Source organism: Xiphophorus couchianus, chromosome 20 (genome assembly GCF_001444195.1).
Source record: "Xiphophorus couchianus chromosome 20, X_couchianus-1.0, whole genome shotgun sequence".
In the NCBI taxonomy this organism is placed as follows: domain Eukaryota; kingdom Metazoa; phylum Chordata; class Actinopteri; order Cyprinodontiformes; family Poeciliidae; genus Xiphophorus; species Xiphophorus couchianus.
Genome location: NC_040247.1, coordinates 9,353,158 through 9,378,313, shown reverse-complemented (window position 1 = coordinate 9,378,313; position 25,156 = coordinate 9,353,158). Strand labels below are relative to the sequence as shown.

Below are 25,156 nucleotides of genomic sequence, written 5' to 3'. Positions count from 1 at the left end.
CTTTATGTGCAACAACTTGTTTAAAGTTACATCTTGGGCACTTGTTCCTTATAAGGGATCTGCATCCGTCAGCTATACAAACATACCCTGTTAAAATGACCTCTATTCCAGCTAGTCGGGAGATAAATCATGTTCCACTAAATTAAAAGACCCAAATCCCTGAGTTTCATCTTGCTTACAGAGTTTCTGGCCTATAATCTAGACTCACAACGCAGCTGTGTGACCGTGGAGTCTTTTTAAATATCATCATTAGGACAAAAGTTTTGTGATTAGACTTAAGTTAGATATTAATTAACAGTCAAACAGTGACAATGCAATCTCAAGGGATCCTTTGTATAAGGGGCTGGGAGGATGGGGATGGCAGTGGGTGTGTGTGTAAAGGGGAATAATGGGGGGTAATTAAATGAAGACTGCAGACTCCACCTCTATCTCATTCATATCCATTCTGAAGCATCCCCCTCTCAACCCTGTATTGCAGATGAGGAAAGCAGTTAATGATTGTGTTTGTTTAAACCACTTTACAACCAGCCCTATAACTCACGCTTATTTTCTCCAGACAGATCTAAGGTGTCTTTTTTTCTCACCAATTTTATTATCCCTTTTCATCCCACCATTTTTCTACTCATTCCATTAGCAGATTGCCTCCCCCCTTCCCTCCTCCATCCGCTCACCTGCTCCTTAACTTTCCCATTAAAATCTAACTGGGGAATTTATTCGCTTTAACTGAGAAAAAAAGAAACCCCCCAAAAAACAAAGAAGTTCACCCCAGGGTATGTTTTATTTATCTTTTTAGAAGTTGAAGAAGAGTGTTGGAGCAGGAGTAATGCTGAATGACAATGTACAGACAAGCTGAAGGACCTGAGAGTCATCATTCACGCAGAGTGGCAGCAAGGTCATCTGGCTGAGGAACGGTGAGTCTGTTATTTGCATACAGCATGGTCCATGGAGTACTTAAGGGATAAAGGGTGACAGGAAAAACATTACTAATCTGACCAGCAGACTATTTCATCTAAATTTGGCTGTTATGTATTTTTATGCATGCCTTAATCTCTCAAAAGCAGAGTAGCATAGGTTTGTTGTTACATTGATCAGTTGGTGTTACAACTTTAAAACTTTTTATTGCGTAGCATATAGAAACAAATGACAGGCCACACGATTATTGCTCTTCTAGACTCATAGATCTAGGCCTGATAGAAATAAACAAAAAATCCTCTTCATAGAGATTAGCGTAATTTCCAAACTACAAGCTCCTATTTTCACGTACTTTGAACACTGCTTTGCGGCTAATATTTGGCTTTTTACCAATGGATTTCAAAAAGGTTGACTGCTGAGTGATGAAGCACAAACTCAATAGCGAAACATAAGTGACATTGAGAAAGAAAACAAAAGAGAGACTAAGGAAGAGCGTATGGGGCCAGGGATAACTGCAGGACATTATAGCAGAGAACACACGAATACAAACTATTAGCGCACAAAATCAGCACAATGTACCTCAGCCACACAAATGCAAGCCACTTGTGCATGATGCACATGGCACACAGAATCAGCAACATTGTACTGTTCACCTGACAGTCAGTTCCTGACCACACAAATATACTATGTGAGCATAATGTGTTTGGCGCACATAAATTAATCAATCAATCAATCAAATTTTATTTGTATAGCACATTTCAGCAGCAAGACATTTCAAAGTGCTTTACATCATTACAAACACAGAAACACAATGCAATATAGAATCAATAATCAAAACAAAGCATTAAGTCAAGTTCCATCCATAAATTTGTAATTGATTACATTTCAAATACAATTCTAAACAGGTGGGTTTTTAGTTGAGATTTAAAAGAAGTCAGTGTTTCAGCTGTTTTACAGTTTTCTGGAAGTTTGTTCCAAATTTGTGGTGCATAGATGCTGAAAGCTGCTTCTCCTCGTTTGGTTCTGGTTCTGGGGATGCAGAGCAGACCAGAACCGGAAGACCTGAGAGGTCTGGAAGGTTGATACAACAACAGCAGATCTTTAATGTATTGTGGTGCTGAGCCGTTCAGTGATTTATAAACTAACAACAGTATTTTAAAGTTTATTCTTTGAGCTACAGGGAGCCAGTGTAGGGACTTTAAAACTGGTGTTATGTGCTCTATCTTCCTGGTTTTAGTGAGAACGCGAGCAGCAGCATTCTGGATCAGCTGCAGCTGTTTGATTGATTTGTTGGACAGACCTGTGAAGACGCTGTTGCAATAATCAATACGACTGAAGATGAATGCATGGATGAGCTTCTCTAGATCTGGCTGAGACATCAGTCCTTTAATCCTGGAAATGTTCTTCAGGTGATAGAAGGCCGACTTTGTAACTGTCTTTATGTGGCTCTGGAGGTTCAGGTCAGAGTCCATCACTACTCCCAGGTTTCGGGCCTGATCGCTGGTTTTCAGTTATAATAACTGAAGCTGTTCATTGACTCTAGATCGTTCCTCTTTAGGTCCAAAAATAATAACTTCAGTTAAACAGCATATCTAACCCACACAAGGCTATGTGCACAATGCAAAGCATTCACACACACGTACACATATGGCTCCATAGCCTATTTATTACAAATTACATTAAATAATAAAAAAGGAGAAACAAAGGCTAGCTACTTGTAGACAACTCTTCTCCTGCCGGTTCCTGGACTCACGTCCTGTGACATCCAGAGGAGAAGGAGGTGAAGAAACATTTGCTTTATTTCTACTCTTTTTGGTTTCGATGAGATTGAACTGTTTGAAGGACCACAGTTTTTATTTTGTTTCACTGCGCAATTCTGGTTAATAGTAAAGAGAGAGAAAAAATGAGTCAAGTAAATATAACACATTTAAAAAATAAAATAAAATTCAAGGGAAGCATTTCAGGGACCCACAATGTGGACACCTGCAACTTATAGGCAAGTGTGATAAACATATGCATGTTTTCTTCTTTTCCAAGTTAGTGGGTGCTGCTTAAATTCAGGTATGTGCAATAGTCCAGGAATTACAACAAAGTTTTACTGTATGCATTTTAGGCAGGTCTTAAAAGCCTTTAATTTTTAAATCAAATTATGAAATTATTCCATTGCATTCAGAACTCATTTGTGTGACGGCATTCTATCCTGGGTAATCTAAATTGGCATGAGAAAATAAAAAAGTTTGTTGATGCGACACATGGGATAAACATTTTTGTTTGTGTGTGTGTGAGCGAGAGCGAAAGAGAAATAGAGGGAGGAGGAGAAGAGAGAAAGAGTGTGTGTAATTTTACTTGTCATGCATGTATCCATTCCCCTGGATTACCCCACTTTTGAAAACCCCTGAGTCAGTAAGCTCGCTGGCTCCACAAACTCCTCTTAATATGTCTGGTCCTGTGTCAGGCCTTTGACTATCAGAGTTAATATCTAACTGAAGGATCCAATCTCAAGATTATGCATGTTTGATTTTGTTTACACCATCTGCTCTCGTATGTAATTGAATGTACTGCATGGCATAATCTGATAGATCCGGTGGGGGAAGTGCAAATATTTTCCAGCTGCTTGTATTTTTGCATGTATGTATCTAGAAGAATCCATAGGATTTGTCGATGTCCATCCATCAGGAATAAATCTCAGCCTTGTGGAGAATTCTAAATTGAAAACACCAAATAATGTTTTGCAATGAAAGACGTGGAAAAATATTAGAGGGAAAAAAAGGCCAGTGCTTCTTGCTTTTGAGTCTGTAGCTAACAGTTAAAAACCAAGCATAGCACCACCATGAATAAAAATACCTCATTTAAAATTCGTAGCTCTGGGTACAAGAGATGCATCAAAGAAATAGAAAAACACATTTCATTGCAAATATGGTGCCCAGAGTAAAAATACCTGGCTCAAGGAAAAGCCATTTTAGCATCCTAAACCATGCTTTATTATGTACCAGTGCCATTGAAAATACTTAAAAATATCTGAGTAGCTGTTCAGAAATGACGAACAACTTTCTTCTGAACTAAAACATATAAAGTACCTAACTTTACGTAAATATATATGACCTTTATACAAGCATGTATAACATAACATTGCAAACAAATCTACTGAAAACAACCATATTAATTTAGTTTTATAATGTATATTAGCCTACATGTCTTTAAAGATGCTGCTTTGTTTACATGTGTTACTCATATTTATGCACTATTTATGCAAGTACTTAGTTATTGTTTTTGGTTTTTGGACAGGACAAAATAACTTTGATCTCAAAAATTCTAATACATTATTTTTTCGGAATCTTGTATTTATACAATATTCTGTTATGAATTAGGGGGGAAAAAAAGAAGAAGGTAAATAATTAGACCTTAAAACTATAAGCCAATGGATACAAAGCTGTTTAAAAAGAAATTATTGTGCTTTTCCTTCACCCAGACAGGAGCGACAGTTCAAAGAGTTGGAGTTGGGTAAAAGTATGTCACTGGTACCAAGCCAGGATGAGGTATTACTTCCTTTTAATCCTTCAGCACTGATCAAAACCAGACTTACTGAGCACACTGAGAGTACTTCATGTACACACAAGCTTTGATCACTAGAACTTTCTACACTTATGCTGACCTGGTATAGTTTCCAGGCCACATGACAGACAGCTGTAGACTTACTGTCTAGTGAAGGGGAATAATTTGATGTCCCTCTGTTTTCATTCTTTGTGTAACATATCTGTATGGTCAAACTGCAGCACCAGCTTTAACATTGTTCATAGTGCATCAGTAAATAAGCTTGAAATTGAGAAATACTGTTGTTTTATTGTAGTTGCAGGTTTTTTTTATATTAAACTATCTAGCAGAATATGGTGATGTATCTGTTTAATTTATTTCTATATCCATTATAAATGTGTATCAGTAAGTAAACATTAAAATTTAATCTTTAGGAATAGTTTGCTTTAGACTAGAAAATCTCTGAGGCATGACAAGTCGAGATCCGGATTAACTACTTAAAATTAAAATATTAATAATAAGCCAAAATGCATGTGCTGCAGGATTGGAGAATATCTTATAGGCTTTTAGAAGTCTATTTCTCAGTTTACTTCAGATAATGTATTTTGTGCCTCCTTTTAAAGTATGCCATTATTTAGCATGTGAATATGGTCTTGCCTTTATTAGCTTGTTCCAATTCCGCTCTGTGTGAGGCTTGTCTGTATAACTATGTTAGACTTCCGGAATTTATTTGCTCATGGTTGTGTGCTCACACGCCTCCATATGTCTCATAATCCAAGAGATTGGCACACATCATAGCATTGGGAGCTGGGGAATTCAAAGCCATTCTGCCACATTCATCAGTTTAAAGAAACAGACAGAGCAAACTTATGTGACAGTGTTTTGTACATTACTAAAAAATAGACAGATTTTCATTGAATGAGGAATCCATTGCGGAGTTGTTTCAAAGGGGCATTTTTACACCAGCTTATGAGCAAGGAAGTGAATGGGGGGATGCCCAGTGCTTAGAGAATGCTAGATGTTACTCAAGGGAATCCATCTGTAGCAAGACTGACCATGGATTGAAGGATTCTGAATTGGCTCTGGAAAATTTGGTTGGAATATTACAGGTAGCTCTCATAAAACACCTCATGTTTTTTAGATGTTTACCAATTTAATTCAGCCTTTGTGTGTATTTATTTTTTTGCCTGCCATGAAGAAAGATTCTAAAGTGAACAAAGTACACAGTATGCAGAAATACATAGATTAAAAACATCACAAATAGAGATGTTTTAAATCCATTCATCCAATAAAATTTTTGAAGGAAAATTACATTTAAGATGTGCCCTTTATTAAGACTACACGGCCAGTTTCTTTGCTTGAACAATCTTACAGCAGGGTTCTAAGTGAGTTTAGGGTAAAAAAAAAAAAAAAAGTTACAACAATAAAACCTGAAACTACTAAGATACATTTGAAAATGTCCACTGGTTTCTGGTTGCAGTAGTGCAAAATAAAGCTACCTAATGTCATACTGTCAATCTAAGATTGTGGCTGATAAAAACACAATAAAAACACAATAAAAACATTGCCAAGTATGAGACTGCTGTGTGTTTAAACCCTGTTATCCATCTCCAGAGATGCTGTGATTCGGTGACAGATGGGAGAGGTGAGAGGCAATAGCATAGCATACACTAATCATTAAAGTGGGAAAAAATATGTGTTTGGGTGTATATTTGTTCTGTGTATCCTCCAGATTGAACCAATGTTTGGTCCAATCATTTGGTGTTTTAGTTCTGACAGGTGGCTGGCAGTAAGGTGGACTTTAACAAAACCAACTCCTCTTGTTGTTTATTGATCTTTATTTTCTAAGAAATAACAGGTAGACATTTTGGTTTTTGCATCTACAAACACTGGTGGTTGTCATAGACTACAGGATTGATTTGGGGAAGTTTGTGAATATAATATGCCAATGAGACCTGAAATTAATATCACTGATGGTTATTATCCTTAAAAGCAGAAAGGTTTGACAATGGCCAGGCAGAGATGTCTATAGGACTGGGTCAAAGCATCTTCACACCTACATCCCACGTGAAATGGTCATAGGCACCTACCTATGCTGACCATAGGTCAGGCTTATAGCGAAATGTGATACAAGCCTGTGTCACATTTTGGCACAGGTTTGTAAGCTACTTTCCTATGCTGGAAATGATTGATTCAAGGAGAGATTTTGCTGTTATTGAACAGTTTAGATGGGGTGGTCACATTTGCACACGAGAAGGAACTCATTGGACTGTACAGGAGGAGGAATGAGTCTGATTTGACTAAGGTGGTTGTCACCGATCTGGCGTTATATTTACTTTTTTACAAGCTCACAATGATAAGATGTCTGTCTAATACAGTTACGGGAAATTTTAGTCATAGCAACTTCACACAAGCACTTTAGCCCTCCAGAGATCATAGCATGACATTCAGAAGGAGCACAGCAGATGCTCCCGAAACCACAAAACAAAAATAAATAAATACTTGTAAACATGCATGCGGGGTCAGTGTGACCCCACTGGACCCTGCACAGGGTATATAGCTTATGGGGTCAGATTGACCACGTCTCTTAAGATTGCGGGAGGGTTAAGTGATCTCCTGTTCACATCAGAGTCATGACACTCCTTCAGGGATTTAGTGAAGTCTCAATGGATCGGGGCTGTTTTACCAACAAAAGGGAGAGCTAACAAAAATTTAAATACATGATCATAATTTTATGCATGATAAATGTATTTTGCTACTTACATTAAAACATTTTTTTAATTCTACCTCAAAGGAAGGATATGTTGAATGAAATTCTTCACAAACTGAACATAATTCAGTCCCACTGGTATTATACAGTTAATAAATGATTGTACGGGATGAATAAGATGGCAACGAGCTCAGCCATGATTATTGCATTTAGAGTTCCCATTAGAACTTAGATTTTATTTCAAAGGATTTTCATCTATTTTGAGCTTTCATCACCTCTTTGACTTACTTTGCTACCATGTACAAGCCACAGACATAAAACCTGAATGTGAATTCTTTTAAGCACAGTCACCTCCTCAGATGTGACGGTGAACTGAGCTAAGGGATCTTTGAGGAGGCAAAGGGACTTTTAATGAACAGGCCCATTATTGATCTGTGGACAAAACAGTCGTTAATTATGTGCGGGTGGGCATTTAATTGAGGGAGTGAAAGGAGGTCTCTGCTTGCTAAGGTAATGCATGGGCAAGAATGAGGAGAATTTGATTGAGTCCTGTGGCACAAGGGTAAAGTATGGGACACAAATGATCACTGAGCCGATGCCTCTGAATCTTTCTCCAGGCCTCTGGCTCTTGTCTTTTTTTCCTGCTTCTTTTTGTATTTGAATAAGTGGCACTTGTCTTATTTCACCATTATTTTGCTTCTAAAAAAGGAGAAATTCCCCTTTTCAATTCATTTTTCTGTTCTTTTCTCAATTGTGCCTCATAGTTTTTCAAATTCTTGAATTTTATCCTCTTGTATGCAATTCTAAAGAAAACATTTGGGAAGAAATCAGAGTATAAAAGGCTTTCAAATCAACTGAACGTGTGCTGTGACTGTATTTCTATATGTCATATTTACTTTATGTTAGCAACTTAAATCACCTAATTAAGCAGCAGTTTTCATTCATCATTAACTGGCTACTTTTTATGCTTGATATATTCAAGCACAAGTCTTCTACATCTCTGCTATCTCAGGAAGCCTCTAAAGTAGAAGCTTGTTTGATAAAAATTCATTATTCTGTCCTCTTATCAGAACCTAGATCACTGCCCAGGAGACTTAAAACACACGGATAGAAGAAATGTTTTGAACTCTTGTTTAACCCAGCCTGAAAGATTTAAGCATATTTTATTGATCTTTAGTGGAACAGTTGTTAGCAATAAGATAATATATGCCACTGATTAGGTTCAGTGTGACACATTGCACACTTGTAACATTAGGACTTTAGTTGTTCACACTACAGAAATTGAAATGCATGAAAAGTGGAATTTAACTCAAATGTCTACATGGTCTAATCCCTGCAGCAGATAAATTGTGTTTCATAAGCATGAGTATTTAAGCTCAGCACAAATTAGATTCTCATTAAAGGAGACTTATTTTATCTCTACCCCTCCCAAAAAAATCATGGCAGGTGTCTACAAGTCTTTGAGCTGGGAGCAATTACCATGCCCATAAAGTAGCTGGTATAACAACTGTTATGTGTCATAAGAATGTGCAAAGCTAATGCTCACATTCCAAAGATGCTTTTAAAAAAATTCTTTCAAAAAGGATTTGTGTAAGGGGATCATTTTCTGCACAAGGGAAATACATTAATGATGTAAGGTATTAATATTGCATTGCTATATTTCACTTTCAGCAGCAAAAAGAATTGCATGTTGTCAACATCGGTTTAAAGCCTACCTATATCAGTTCGACAGCAACAACGTAAATAATTTTTGGGAGAAAGATTTTATATATATTGTTTATTTTCATTATAATGTCTGCTGACACAATCTTTACATTATTATGAAATATTGGCTATTCTCTTATGAGTAATTTTTGTCTGTATTTTGAATTTTTGTGCTTAACCTTGTTTATAAAGACTCATTGAATAAATTAGAATGTTATTGAAAAGCATATTTATTTTAGAAACACATTGTATAGATTAATTACACACAAATGGATGTTTGAAAGCCTTATTTTTGTTAAATATATTAATTTTCGACTTACAGTTAATGAAAACATAACATTTAAGATTAGAGTATTACATAAGCATAAATAAGTCTTATGCAAAAAAAAATAAACAGAAATGTAAGCTTAGTGAAGGGTATGCTCAATACCTTCTTAAAGGTTGTCATTTTCAAAAGGTACTTTTAATCTAAGAAGTCTCTTCTTATCACATATTCTAATTTAATGAATACCCTTAAGCCTTTACTGTTTCAAAAATTATTTCATTTCCTAGGGGTAATTATGGAATGCTTGAAGAAATAAAGGCAGTGATCCTATATGACGAAATGCAAAGCAACTCGTTAAGTACGGGGTATCAAGTAATGAGTTTAGCATATGAAAAGTTAAATACATCTTTAAGCTTTTGCAAAATTGTATGACTTTATTAATGTCCCAATTCAAATATTTACCTTGTGACAGAGTGTGACCAAAGAAAATTTCTCTGCTATTGTTTCGGTGACAAGCCCCCCAGCACCCTACTGTTAGTTGGAGGGCTATTAAGGCAGCAGGTTATCATTATATGGCTAGCAGCTGTGACTATTTTTTTCCCTTTAACTCGCTCTGGCCCTTGGGTTGGAGTCTGTGAGTGAGCAAGAAAAAGAATAAAGTACACAGGCATTAGTTTGAGGCCTTACAGTGTATGTGTGTGGGTTTGTTTTTCATGCATCAGCTTTTGTAGCAAGTGTGTCCTTGTGTAAACCTGCGTGTGTTGGGGTGCGTGCGTGCGCGCGTGTGTGTGTATCATGTGTGATCCACATTGCTCTTTTCTCTCAGAGTCCATAACATCCCATTGCTATGTGATAAATGTTTGCTACTGCAGTGCACGTGTGGTCCTAAAATGAAACGACCAGCTGGCCCCCCGCGGGAGTAGTTTATTCTGTGGTTAGACACATCATTACGGGTATAGATCTATTGATGGTTTGCCTTTGTCCTTTATTCTGTTTTGTCTATTTAATTAGCCTTATTTTTTACAGAAATTAAACATTAAAATAATTGTATTTTATAAATTCACATCATTTACAAATTTGATTCACAAACAATGTGCAATATTTTCTCCAACATTTTGAAGAAATGCTGGAAAACAGTGAAAGCTATATACAGTATAATTTAATTATTAGAAAATTATCACTGCATCTTATAAGAATTAACAAGGCCAACATAATGGCCCAACTAAGACTGTTTTTACTTTTATTTCCAACACCCACAAAATATTGATCCATTATGACAACAAATGGAATAAATACTCAAAAATTACAAACAGCCTTTTCTCCATTATCAATTTTATTTTTATTCTTGAGTAATATTTAGAGGAATGAATCACCTGAGGATTACAGCAGCTGTTGTTCCTTTTGGGCAGTAAGTCTTACACTGTTCGGTAGCCTTTTTATTTGCCCTTACGGCTGTCAAATTTGTTGTGAAAATGTACTTATGGGTTGAGCAGTAAAGTTGGATATGTAGGTTGTGCCAATGCTGATCTTTTGGGTAAGACAGTGTCATGATGTCAGGTGACATCTGTGCAATCTCAAAGCAGAGAGAGATCAATGAAATTTTGCAACCAGTGGTGATTCCATTTCCCAACTCTGTCCTCCAAGATGACAGAGTTACTCTTTGCCCCCAAAGAGTAACCACCTCCAGAACTTAATCATGGAGGGGAATGATGTGCCTGCAGTCTCTATCCCAATCCCAATGGAATAACCTACGGCATGCTGTTTATGCAAAAATGTCCAAGACGACCACATTACCTAGTCTTGCAACAAATTCTGGTTCAAGAATAGTATGCCATCCTGTAGCAATGTGTGATCAAGCCAATGACCAGCCTGTGGTTTGTTGTCTATGGTTCCCCCACACACTTCTGAAGCCAAGGGATTGTTTAATGAATACATTGATAAATTGCCAATATGTTTTATCTCTTCAAACATCAGTCATCCAATCCAAACAAGAGTCAAGAGCACTACAAGCTGTTTAACTGTGGCAGAAAGGATTTGCTGGGTTTTACATTAGCACAACATTTATACTCAGGTTTACTGCTCAACTGGCACATGTATTTTCCTTACAAATGGGCTACCATTTAAAGGAAAGTAAACACTGTTAAATTAAATGAAAAATATTGTGAGCAAGTACTTTTAACAACAAAAATAATCAAACAAACACAAATGACATTACTCTTTATGTAAAGTTTAATGTAAATTAACAGAGTACAACAATAACAATTGTGACGGTGATAAAACGAGTAAAAATGGCATGCTATGATGTAAAGAAGTTGGGTTTTTTCTGGCTGTTTTATGTGATGAAAATTAAATCAAATACATAAAAACAGTAGTAGATGTGATTTTAGACATAAAACATCCATGTTGATTCTGTTAAATCCTTCATGCTGATCATTTGTATTTGTCTCCACAGTTTGTTGTCTTAGTCATCAGTTTTGCTATATTATTGGATGCTTTGTAAGTACAATTTGTTCAGTACATAATATTCAAAATGTATGTTAAAGAAGCTCTGACAAAAAGATTTAATATATCCTGCTTACCTAGAGAAGGTTTTGCAGTTTGCCATTGATAATTAAATTACCTTACCAAGTGTGGAAATCTAACCTCCAAGCTACAAATGAGGGCAGCTACTGGCCACATTAGTTGGGCATTAATTATCTTTCCTTATAATCAACAATAATTGATCACATTAATTACATGTCCCACTAAATTGTGCAACAAGGGGATTCTGTCAGGTGTGTCGTAAGTGTATTCAAAAGCAGCCAAGCACTCTCAGGCTTTGATAGGAAAGTCGACCTGTACACTCAACAAACACCTGAACACTTTCAGGGCCTGTCTTCATATTAAGATTGTTCATTTGAGCTGATTAGCCTGCCTATTATTCTCAAGATTGCAGATAGTAATTTAGGACTGAGAATAAATTTTTAGCAAGGCACGAACAGAAATTACAAGGTGTGTGTGAACAATGATTGCAAAGAATGAAATGGTTGTTGCATCTGAGATAGAAAATGTGACTGAGATCCAGAAAGCAAACTTGAGTGAAATCCACCAACAAATAATTGCAAAATGAAAGATATAGGAGAAAGAAAATCCACTTTTGTTAATAAAGTAATTTCATACAAATAATTTTGAACTTGAAAAATAACTCGGCATATGGGCATATTTGTACAAAGTTAAATCTAACTGGATTTGTAAATACAGACAGAACAAAAATATTAATTTAATTACAAGAAAGAACTTTTTTAGGTTTTACAACATGTTATTGTAGTTTGAGAGAGAGAGAGTGCAAACAAATATAGTCTTGGCAGCCACCTTCATTTATCTGCACTACTATCTGATATATTTATCTACCATCAAAAAAATGAAAAGAAATGTTCAAAAACGTGGCAACAGATTTTCAATTTCCAGGTGCAATAAATACTAACATCTCTGACCTGTCAGGAAATGTGAGGCCATCATGATTTGTAGAAACAACAACAAATAAGGTAGAACAAAAGTTTTATGAGATGTAACAGTTTCTTCTATGTGTCTAGTGCTGTCCCACATATGTGTTTTCTCTGAAGCAGAAACGCCCAAATTGCAACACGTTATTTTGGCATGGCTTCATGATGAACTTAGAGTACACTGATTGCTTGTGTCCTCTTCTCTAATGCCTTAGTTAGTTCTCTAATAAAGTTGATTGCTACATTCGGATGTGCCGGTTAGGTTAGAGAGGAAAACCATCAGCAGTGCCGTGATGAGGTCCTGTGGCAGAAAACTGTCACTTTAGCTGCTTGGTTGCTTCACCTCTTGTCTATCTCTATTCCTCTTTGCCTCTCACCATTTTCTCCACCACCTTCCATCCCTCAGCCGCTTCACATTACACTTTAGGAATTAAATTAGAGCTTTCAAAATCTTCAGACATGCTTATTACCGGCCTGGCATTGTTGTAATGTTACTGACCTTGACCTGTTAAGGATTAATCCTAGCAGACAGGGCTGAGCAGGCTCCCCGGATGATTCTAATGCAGAGCACAGACACAGGTTGTGTTTACCAATCTGAGATAGACAAAGAGAACAAACAAGTACCACCTCCTCACTCTGTGAGAGCAGTACAGACTCGGCTTTCTGTGTCACGTCAGACAGCAGGAGACAAAATCTGTGACACCATGTGCGAATGTGTGTTACGAAAGCAAAAGTTCTAACTCTGTGTTTAAATAGCTAGCAAATTATGCATTTTTCCCAAGGTAGTCATGAAAGGGTAAATAGTCACCTGCTGTACAAAGGCAGGATGTCTGTGTGGGCCACTTTAACAGAGGGGTGGTGCTTTATTGCAGCTAAGCATATTTGCCATGTTTAGAGAAGGAAGTTCTGGAAAAAACATAATCAAGGAAAAATGGCATTTTCTCAGGTGTCCAGCAACTTTTTGATTTCTGCAAAGTCCACCACACCTCCATCCATCCATCCATCCATCTTCTTATACCCTTATCCCTTTGGGGTCAGGGGGGATGCTAGTGAATATCTCAACCTGAATCACTAAAATTTAAAAACACTTTGAGCCCAAAGCAAAATTAAATAATTAATAATGATGGCCCCCGTTTGTGGAACAATCTGCCAGAGAATCTGAGGGCCGCAGGAAATGTTGTCTTTAAAAGCAGACTCAAGACCCATCTTTTTAACTCCATTTCCAGATTTGGATAATTTCTGTGTAGTTTGTGCATTTTCTATACAAGGTTTTTCCATGTGGGGTGGGTTGTTTGTTTTATTGATCTGTACAGCACTCTGAGCTGCTTTTAGTATGAAGGGTGATTTATAAATAAAATTGATTGATTGAATTATTAAATATTAGGTCTTTATCAGTAAAACCTCTGTGCATTAGGAGGTGTTGAACCAGATAAAAGTTGCTTTACAGATATACAAAGTAAAATTAATTATTGCAATCTAAAGCAGGTATTATTTTAATTAATCTTTCCATTGTTTGTACAGTGTTTTCACTTATACCCAAATGAAAGGAAAAGGAAAATAAAAAATCTACACCTGTCTGTTTTGTTGACAAACTGTAGGATGTTTCAGGTTTGATCTCTTGGCCTTGGGCTCCAATTACTTGTGCCTTCAGAGCATTAATGTGGTTAGAATCAGGGAGGTTTTTAAGTTTACATAATACTGCAGTGGAACAATCAGCATTGCTAATTTAAATTTTAGAAACTATTATCCATAGTAAGAAATGATACACAGAAGTGCACATGGTGTCATTTGTCATGGGGACATCATAGTGTACTTTTTGCATAATGGAGCAAAAGATACACCAAGAGAGAGTGTTTGGGAGAAAAGGTAAAGACAACTCAATGACTGTGGATTATGTCCTACATTTATTGTCAAAAATGATGAAGTGTCAAGAAAATTATGGACAGTAAATGACTGCCATAGTGTCTTCAGGCAGAGTTTTCTTCAAATTCACTTTAAAACAGACTGCTACAACAGATTTTTCCTGCTTACAGTCATCACCATCTACAGCAACTCTTTGGTGGACCTTGAATAAATATGCCTTTAATTTCCCTTTGGGATCAGTAATGTATTTTTGAATTAAATTGAATGACACACAGTTTAAAGAAGGATTTGATCATTTAATATTTGATCAAAAACAAGAATAGTATGGCCAGACTGAAAAATCTTCTTAAGACCAGGGCATTCACCTTGACTTACTGGCTGAGAAAGCCAGCCAAGAGACCCATGATATATCTGGAGGAGCTTTAAAGATTTACAATTCAGGTGGGAAAATTTGTAGATATGGCAACTATCAGTTATGTGTTTCACAAATCATTATTGCAAGAATACCTCAAGATATTTCCTTTGGTCAGGTAGCACCAACCTGACCCGACAGATCAACCTGAAGACATTGTTTTTATTGTGAAACATAATGGTGACAACATCATGATGTTCTTCAGACTAGGGCAAGAGTTCACACTCTAAATCAAATATGCTTTGATTTCGATCAAAGCATATTCTACTGCGAATCTGTGGCAAACCTTGAAAACTTTTGTTTCCAGACGCTTTCCACACATTCTAACAAAACGTCATATTTTCTGAAAAGAAGAACATGCAAATATTTCACTCTATTGATCAGAAAATCTAATAGAGGCATGTGTCAATGACCTGCAAGTGTAACTGCATCAGAAAGTGCTTCTACCGTGTATTCACTCAAGGGGGCTTAATACAAATAGTACATTTTTTAGTTTAAAAGTGGAAAGCTTTACCTTTAGAATTTGTCACACTTTTCACAGATAAAAACACAAAGTGCCTCAAAAAGACAGAGCCTTCATCATTTCCTTGCATTTCACAATTATATATTGGTCTATTATGTAAAATACATATGATATAGTGTAGGTGTGATATAGTGCCGGAGTTATGTGTTTGCATAACTCCAGATGGATTAACTAAAGAGAACAGGCAGATAAAAGTTCTTCATTTCACATAACTTTCTGAAAGGCATTAGCAAATAAAGTCAAATCATAAAAAAAATAATTGATTTCTGGATCTGGATTTCACTTAGGTCACTGGCATAAATAGTTGGATATTTAGGGATTAATGAGTGGCTTTGAGTAGGATTACTTCTGGAGTGAGTGGCAAAAGAATATTACAGGTATTCCTATTATGTTGAACATCTACCACAAAGGACAACCACTTCTCTTTTCCACAAAGAAACCCCTAATCCTGATATTGCTATGGAGTATTGTTTTTCTTCATAAGAACACAATGAAATCAAGTTGCAGACAAATCTTAGACACAATGTAAAGTGACTATGATATTAGAGACAAACATAATTATTTTGAGAGTTAATTTTTTTATGAGAGACTTTTGCTGTAGATTAAAAAATATAATGGTTTTTAAATGAAGTGGTAGTTGAATGATAAGATGGTTATTTATCAATATTAGGCATTAGCTAAACAGCTGAAATTATGTTTTAATTGCCAGCTGATTAAACATATTTGGTTAATGCATTTTATGGCATTTAACTGTTTTAACAGTTCCTGTTATCTTGATTTTGTGTACACTTGCAACTAAATGATATGATTTTCTCAGCAGGGGCTTCATTACTGAGACTAAGATCATTCTGTAAACATTTCATTAATACTACCTTGGCTCAGGTGTGTGTTGCCTCATGCCGATAAATGTTTATTTTCACATCCACTTGTACTACTTGTATTATATTACAATATTTCTTCAAATGTTTTGCATGTTTAAGTTCTTATTTTGTTCAATGCCTTGGTTTATTCTGGCTCCAATTAGTGCAGCATGTTCTGTGTGTTTCCAGTATTCATTTTCCTATCTTTACCACAGACATATAGAAAAAAAAAAAAAGAATTATCTCCTTTTCCAGCCATTTCCCCAGAAGCAAGTAAACCCAGCCATCAACCATAGTTGGACACTGATTTAGCCTCTATTAGCCCTAAAAGCCTTTTAATCTTTGTATCTTTCAATGTTTTTTTCATGTTACTTTGTTCTTTTTATAACTGCAGCAATTAATCCACCCTGACTTACTTTTTCTCTGGTATTTTTTGCCTAGGTTTCTGTGTTCTGGCGTCTTTATGCCCTTGTCCTTGTGTCGGCTCCTCTTTTCTCCCTCAGCAGTGTTTTGTGATTGGCAGCCGAAGCCTGACTGCGGTAGAGTTAATAGAGAATAGAAAGGAATACCTAGAGGATTTACAGCTGAGTGGAGACGCACAAATAAGATAATGACTTGGGAATAACAATTTTACTGCACAGTTTGGGAACGCAGTGCAGAGTGAGGAAGAGAGAGAGAGATGCTTAGTTGAAAAATCAAAAGGAGCATACAAAAAAGTCTCAGACAGACAAGAAGACTTGGAGACAATGAGGCAGACATAAGTGAACTGATTCCAAGCATGAATCAATCTAAATATGATAACTTTTTCAGAATGCATTACAGATAATGGTTTTGTATTTTTAGACAAACAGCTGATTAATTAAAATAACCATTTTCATTTTATTGCATTTGTTTTGATGAGTTGATTACTGACATTTTTTTTCATTATTGAGACATGACAAAGTTTTTCAATATCAACACGTTCTGTAGTCTGAGTGTTTTGGGTGGGCTGCCTTTTCATTTGTCTTGCATTTAGCCTTGTTGTGATGTTTATATTCCTCATCCAAAACAAAGGATAAGTCCCAATATAAGACATTTTTATCCCACAGTGAAAGAGGCGCCTGGTAAGGGGAGATAACCCAGTAAAATTTATAATGCCCTAGTGTTCCTTTAACTTTGCCAAGCAGGAGCGGGTCACCCATCAAAACCATAATTTGTAGTCATTTTGTTGTTGGTTGAGTTATAGTGGCTGGCAGCATTTCGAAGGCCTTCTCAAGGGACGGTAATCTCAGAAAGAAGACAAGAGCTCTTGGTGATATGATTTCCTTCTCTTGCTTCACCGCTCTGTCCCTCCATCATCTCTTTGACATCACTCAACGCTCAACAAAGTAGCTAATGAAGCAGAGGAAGAGAGAATATTTGCCTGGTAATTAAGAAAAATGAAAGGAAGTGGGGTTTGAAAGCTGACACGGATGCACTCTGTAATTGTCCTCTCCTTGATGTGGTATTGAGGCATAGTCTATACTTTTTCTGTGTTCTCCTAATAAGTGTTTGCAAACATGAGTACTTTATCTAGCTTTTAGTTTAATTCTGTCAATGCCTTTGCCATTGCTTCATTTTGTGCTTCATTTTGGGGTTTTTTTCAGTTTAAAACAGGGGTGTCAAACTCCAGTCCTCAAGGGTCTGCAGTTTTTGCATGTGCCACAGGTACAAAACACTGGAATGAAATGGCTTGATTAGCTCCAGAGCCTTCCTAATGACCTAATTACTCTGTTCAGGTGTGCTGCAGCAGAGGCACATCTAAACATTGCAGGACAGTGGCCCTCCAGGACTGGAGTTTGACACTTGTGGCTTAAAATGTAATGTACAGTTAGTACAGCAGATGAAACATAACATCCAACCATTTTCTGTACAGCCCTCCTGATATATTGGGGTCAGGAGGGGTGTTGGTGCCTAAAATAAAATAGGCACCAGCAGCCTCTCGCCTGAAGATTTTGGGCGAGAGGCGGGGTACACCCTGGACAGGTCGCCAGTCTGTCGCAGGGCAACACAGAGACAGACAGGACAAACAACCATGCACACACTCACACCTAGGGAGAATTTAGAGAGACCAATTAACCTAACAGTCATGTTTTTGGACTGAGGGAGGAAGCCAGAGTACCTGGAGAGAACCCACGCATGCACAGGGAGAACATGCAAACTCCACGCAGATTCCCTGGGTTGGGAATCAAACCCAGGACCTTCTTGCTGCAAGGCAACAGTGCTACAAACTGTGCCAATGTGCAGCTCGAGTAGATGGAATAGATGAAAGTATAATTAGTTCCCCTCCCTCTATGAATTAAGACTAAACTTTTCCTTGCTATTTATCAATTTCTATGACATATAGACAATGAATTTGTTGTTGCTGAACCACATTTACTGTGAATTAATGAGAACTTTACAAAGCTATGACATTATCATTTGAATGTTCTCAATGTGTTTAAATGCAAAGTGATACTTGTGTATATGAGCTTATTTAGGAAAAAAAGCAATTAAAAAATGTCAAATAAATCTATTTTTCTGGCATTTAGCAAATAGCAATTTTATCATTCCAACTAAAGTAAAACAGGCAACTGTAAACCTACTCTAAAGCCTGCTCTAAACATTGACAATTTGCTGCATTCAGGTAATTTTTTAAAGCAGTCCAAAGCCATCCCTAATTAGGCCACTGAGTTCAAACAGTTCAGATAAAATTATCATCTTAAAAATGTCAACATCTCCAAAAAAGACTTATTTTTAGACCTCTGGTTATTATGGCTACATAATGTAGAGAATCCTCCACTCTCTGCTAAGGGGTGTGCTCAATTGCCTTTACACAGTATTGGGAATTTCACTGTCATCTGTAACGCTGCTGGAGGTTTTGCAAAACTGTTTGGAAATTTGTTATTACTAAGTTGTCCCCATGTACTACATTTTCACACTATTCCCTTACAATGCTGGGTGCCCATTAGCTACAGCTTCATTTCATGCCTCAGACACATAAACTCATATAAAAGTAAGTGTACTGTAAACAGGGAAAGCAGTGCAATAGGTCAACTGGGCCCTGGAGCTTTTTTAACTGTTGGCATTTTTGTTGTTCGTTTGTGTCTACATATAGAAAATCAAATAGAATTCCACAAAAGGTAAGGGAATTTCAACACAGTTTTCTTATGTTTTGTGTTTCTAAAATATTAATGATTTTTATGAAAACAATGGTTTGTGTAATTTATACACATTTGCATATAAAAGCAAGCACAGAGTAGTGGGGTTGGGAATATATTGTTAGAGGATTCTGTGGATATTAAATCTCAACATACATAAACACAAAGTCTCCTCACATTGTGTATTCTTCTGGTAAATGTTTGTAAACGAATGTTAATGCACCACCAACATTCATCTGGACATTCATCTTGCCCTTTTAGCTTGTTTTAATGTAGGTCTATTCACTTATTGCGATCAATACTAATCTTGTTCCAGTGTCGATTATGTGTAGATTCCTCGCAGTGTTTGATGTATTTTGTAAAGGTCACCAATTTTCACCTAAGATAATGTATTGATTATTTTTTTTAATTAGCATGTTGTGTGTTTACAATAACTGGATGGGATAGTCCAGAATAAACAATCTTGTTTGCAGTCGGTTAATCAAAGCAATGAACCATTTCTCAACAGATTAATATAATCAGCAGGGAATTATTTAGCATTGTAATCCTCATTCTGACAAGGTTTTTATTTGGATGACTAAAGCTTCAGCAAGTGTCAAATTTGACCTTTAGTTTGCACATTAATTACCCAAACATTCACATCCCAATTTAGCCATTATTTTTGCTGATTTCTGGGGATCTTAGAGTGCAAATTCCATTGAGTATTTTTGTTAATTATAAATGTCCTAATAATTTAAAGTGCAAAGGCCCTTTGTTCTCTAGCAGTAAATCATTTTAGCTCTTAATGTAGTTGTAAAGTTATCTATTTTTATTTTCCACATGTATTTGTTCAGTCTTAGACTTTTGATTTTAACAAAAATTCAATTCTGAGACCAATCCATTTTTGACATCTGTTTTTTATTGATATGCTGTGACAAATAGTATTTGCATTCATGGCCATAATCTAAGAAGTTAATTCTGTTGAATTTAAACCTCACACTTTCACTAGCACCACAATTGTCCCCTTTGTATATCACCTCTGGTCCCATGCCGGGATTTTGATTTACTTCTGATGGACATTGTTCTTTTTATGACAGTAATAATAACTTCAGTGCCATCTAAATGGTTGCGATCATAATGCTGAGAGCTCACAGCGTGTTGATGGTCGCCCGGCATCCTCAGCAGGCAGTGTATGAGCTGACTTCAAAGGTGTGATTTACCTCACAGTGGAGTGTGGGACATTGCAGCTTATATGGGCAGCTGTCATTTTCCCACTGAACTCTACCTATTGGATTGTATAGTTTAGTATTAACAGCGCTTCCTTTAGGAAGGAAAACAAAAACCTTTTGGTGTTCAGAAATGTTTTTCCCTTCCCATTTTTTCAACAACCATGTTTTTTTATCTGATGTCTATTCTATGTTACCATTTGTGCCATTTGGGACATGTACTTTAATGCCAGTTTGAATTAGACAAAGAAGGAAAGTTGAACGCAACTCTTCTCGATAACATCTTGATTAATATTGATCAATTCGCCAGCAAATGCGATTACTTTACTCAGCTGCAAATTGAAACCTAACACTCATCCACTCTCCTCTTCTCTCCTTGGAATGCATCCTGCAGCATTGTGCCGATTTTAATGCAAAAGCTGGCCTTTTCTGCCACCAGAAGAACACAATGAATAGATTGATTAGGCAATATCGTAATGGGGATAGGATAATGAGCCTGCCAGTCATGTTGTCTTCAGAGAAAAAAAAATGTCCAGGCAGTGAAATTGGTGTTTTGGGATGAGTCACATAATATCACCATAACAGATACTCTAAATGGAAGGAAATATCTTTTAAGCAATACTTTTAAGATGTCTCTGTAGGTTTACAAAATACCAACAGTGAATAACATTTTATAGGCTGCGTTTTTATCTAATGATTAGAAATGACCTTAACAAAGGATTTTAAACTCAATCTGTATGGCTCTTGCTTATTATCTTAAGTTTACCCAACTAGTTAGAAAGGTATGTGAGGAAAACCAGCAAATCTCTGTCATTGAACTGAATATGAATTTGGAATAATTAAAAAGGAGGACAGCTATTTTGCTCTTTATTATTCGCTGCTTTTGACACAATTTCTGGACTGGAATTGCAACACAGTATTCCACTTAGTTTGTTAATATTTGATGGGCAGATTTAAGAATAACATTTGTAAGGATCACAAAGCCATACTTACACCCATACTTGAAAAGTACTTGGCATATGTTCTATTGCTATTTGTTACTATGGTTAGGGTTATTTGAAAAAATAGAAATAGATATTTTGAAAATATAAATATGTTCTACTATTTATACTATTTACAGTCATTGCTTACTATTGCTTATTATACTAAGCAATGACATTTAAGAAGATGCTTTTCCTTGTTCAAGATTTTCAGAAATTTTTAACAGAGATTCTGAATATGTTGAGTTAATTAGCAAACAAATAATAAATAATCTACATATATTTCAAAAATCAGTATTAGTGTGCAATTCCAACTTCAGGTTCTATGATTTAGATTAACTATATATAGAACAGAGCAATTAGCAATTGCGAGGTAGAAAGGTATGTTCAACATTAAATTATTTTAAATTAACCTTCCATGTCACGTCATAACAGTAACATGAAAAATGTAGCAATTTTTTTCCAAAGTCTCTAAACCTAAACCTGAAACACATACAAAATAAACTATCCCTAGCATCCCATCTGTATTGCTGCTGGGCTTTGAGAGAAAATTCTCTTGTATCTGGCACTAAAGCAATTTGTTTTATTTGTGTTTCAGCCCAATAAAGTGTCAACTCTTGTTCTCACAAACTCATAAGACATTTTCAGCAGAAATAAAAGGAGGCAACGTAAAGATCTTTGCCAGAAGAGTATAGTTATGACTGTGATCTATGATTTTGTTCAATAACTTTTGCTCTTTTTGTCTTTTGGGACAACATGGAAGTCTCTACCTCTGTGTCATAAAGCTTGTCCCTATATATTTCTTTTGAGGGCAGTTACAAACTGGTAGCATGCAGCCAAAAATATCTAGTGGACTTCAGAAAAGCTATTACAACATCTAGGACACTCTAAAAGCTGGCTTTCCCAGATAATGGTTCTAGCATCAGTTTGCCTGTGTGTGTCCACGTATGCTGCAGAGAGACATCGGAACACTATGCCTTTCAGTCTGTGTGTGTAACTTTGAAGAAATGAATGTTCAGCCAGCTATTGATTTTGGAAAAGGCTCTCACTGAGATGATGAGGAGGTGTGTCCTGTGAAGTGGCTATTATGTGAAATCAGTTGCTGTCGGCTGATTTCTGCACACTCTATATTCATTGCTTCCAGCTCTCTAAAATAGCCGAGGCTGCATCTCCTTAACATGGACTCAACTTAATTCAGGTTTAATGAACACCCCACTGGCTGAGGATGGCTTGTAGGTGTAACTGCAACTATAATTTTTAAAAAGATATTCTTTAAAAGTATAGTTTTTTCAGAGGTAATTTTCAAGATTTCAAAAAAAATAAGTGTAAAGGGTTGAAGAAGTTTTTTTTTGTTTTTTACATTTGATACATGGTCTGTACTTGTTAATTAACAATAATGATCTTGTTATTATTATCTAGTCTAATAGATTCTTCTCTAATATATTCTAGTCTATTCTATATAATTTAATAAATAGGTAATTGAGTTGAATGCTTGGGCCTATCTACAGCAGTCAATAGATGTATGTCATCAGACTTTCCATGGTAATTATCATCCTTTCTTCTCATGACACTACCAAATGGAAGAATGTGAATATCAAGAAATTTGGAACTCAGAATTTACCCTTGTGGTTTTATATAGTGTAAATCGTAAAATTTTGACATATTATTACCAGTGTTTGAAAAGTTTCTTTTTATTTTTATTTTTTGTCTTTGAGATGTGAGTTAACATTCCCAGAAATCCCAAACTGTCCCAGTCTATCCTGTAGCATGTTTTTGGTTAACAGTTGATTAAAAGTACTTAGTTCTAGCAGATCTTATTGTCTTGTGCACATCCTTTATGTTTTAAATGTGTAAGTATGCTTGTGGAAATGATGGAAAGTGGTTTTGTTAAACTGTGATAAGTGGTGAACAAGGTTCATGAACTCCACTGAAAAGAAGTTCTTAATCTCAGTGACATTGTCCTAGGCAAATGAAGGTTAAATAAGAAAAATAATATTTGAATTATTTTTTGTTTTCCATTGTCTGATATTGTTTTTGAAAAATTGGATTGCCATGTTTGGTTAATTGCTACATTGTAAGTCACCGAGTAGTTGTGAAAAACATTCTATTAACTTTCTACATATTCCAACTCTGCTTCCGTATTGCTTTCTAACAGTTTCTTTTTAACTGCTTGGTAACAGACACAGAAAAAAAAAACTATGGAAACACACAGACATATGATCACAACTCTGAGTCATTTAGAATACCTAAGTTAACTAAACTGTATATATTTCAGAGTGAAAGCCAGAGTAAACAGAGATAACCAGAACCATTTATGGGGAACATGCAAATGCCACACATAGGGCCCTAACTAGGGTAGAACCCAGACTCTCATGCTAACAACTGCTCTAATGTGTAGCTGTAAGGAACAAAGTTTAAGGAAATACTTTGCCCATGTAACTTAGGTCAACATTGACCTTTGAAAGCCAACTGATGAGGACTCAAACAGCCTGTGTTCCGGCTGTTGACATTTGACATGAAATTCCTTCTAATTCTTGAGCAGCTACATAATAATTACTGCAGTTATACAACCTGTCCTCAGGCTTGGAGGCTTGACCTTTCTGCAAATAACATGTTCATCTCCCTTAATGCGAAAGCAGGCATGTCATTTCCTATTGTGCCTCCAAACACAGCAACTAAGATGTCATCTTGCATCAACTTGCATATACTTGCACTACTCTGAGGGCATGTACTGTGTGACAGATTAGTTTTGTTGGTTTTTATCTCTAAAGAGGTTATCCTAACTGGCAACATCAGAGAGAATAACAGGGCTAATCAATATAGCTTGCTAGCAGTTCTTAGATGTTTATGTTTGGTTCCAACTTTTGCTTTGTACCTCCCGGAGTTTTGAAAGAGATTGATTCAAAGAACTCCTCGCACAACAACTTTAATAACACAAACACATAAACACTCTACCATTAGAGTTGTGAAGGGTAAGAAGAAACACAGATTCAGGTTCGATCCCCTCTGACCACAGTCTGGCCTAATGGGAATCGTATGGGTGAGTGCACCACACAGCACACAGCGTCAGGATGTATGGCCACCTAGTGAGAGTTTTCCACCCACAAAAATGAAACATGCTGAGAAGAAAACTGTGGCTATGTTGCTGTTCGACACGCAGAGAAAGTATTCAGCTCTGGATTTCCTTCACTCTTCACAAAGCACAACTGTTTTAATAGTCTTATTTTCTATAATATGCAGAGACTATTTTAAATAGAATTTTTTTCTGGTGCAAATTATTGGATTTGTGTTTTGCTGGAATTTAATATGAAAGGAAAATGGTTTCTAATATTCAGATTTTTAGTTCTACAATAATGTTGAAACATGGATAGTTTTCTTTTCCCTCTACAGGTATGAGCTATACTTGATGGGTATATCACTTAAAATAAGAACACATGTTGAAGTTTATGACAATAACATGAAAGAAAATGTGCAAGAACCCAAGAGGTATGATGACTGGATATTATTTCTGTACTGTTCTGCGGTATCTGAGCTTTTTTGGATTGGTATTG

General features: G+C 36.2%; 1 protein-coding gene across 2 annotated transcripts in view; it reads left to right on the top strand.

Moving 5' to 3' along the window:
* cdh22 (cadherin 22) overlaps window positions 1-25,156 on the top strand; it is a 164,817-nt gene that overhangs the window by 37,518 nt on the left and 102,143 nt on the right. For both annotated transcript variants that reach the window (XM_028003980.1, XM_028003981.1), the window contains exon 2: window positions 794-911. The gene's annotated coding sequence lies outside the window, so the exon portion shown is untranslated. The remainder of the gene's footprint in view (window positions 1-793; window positions 912-25,156) is intronic.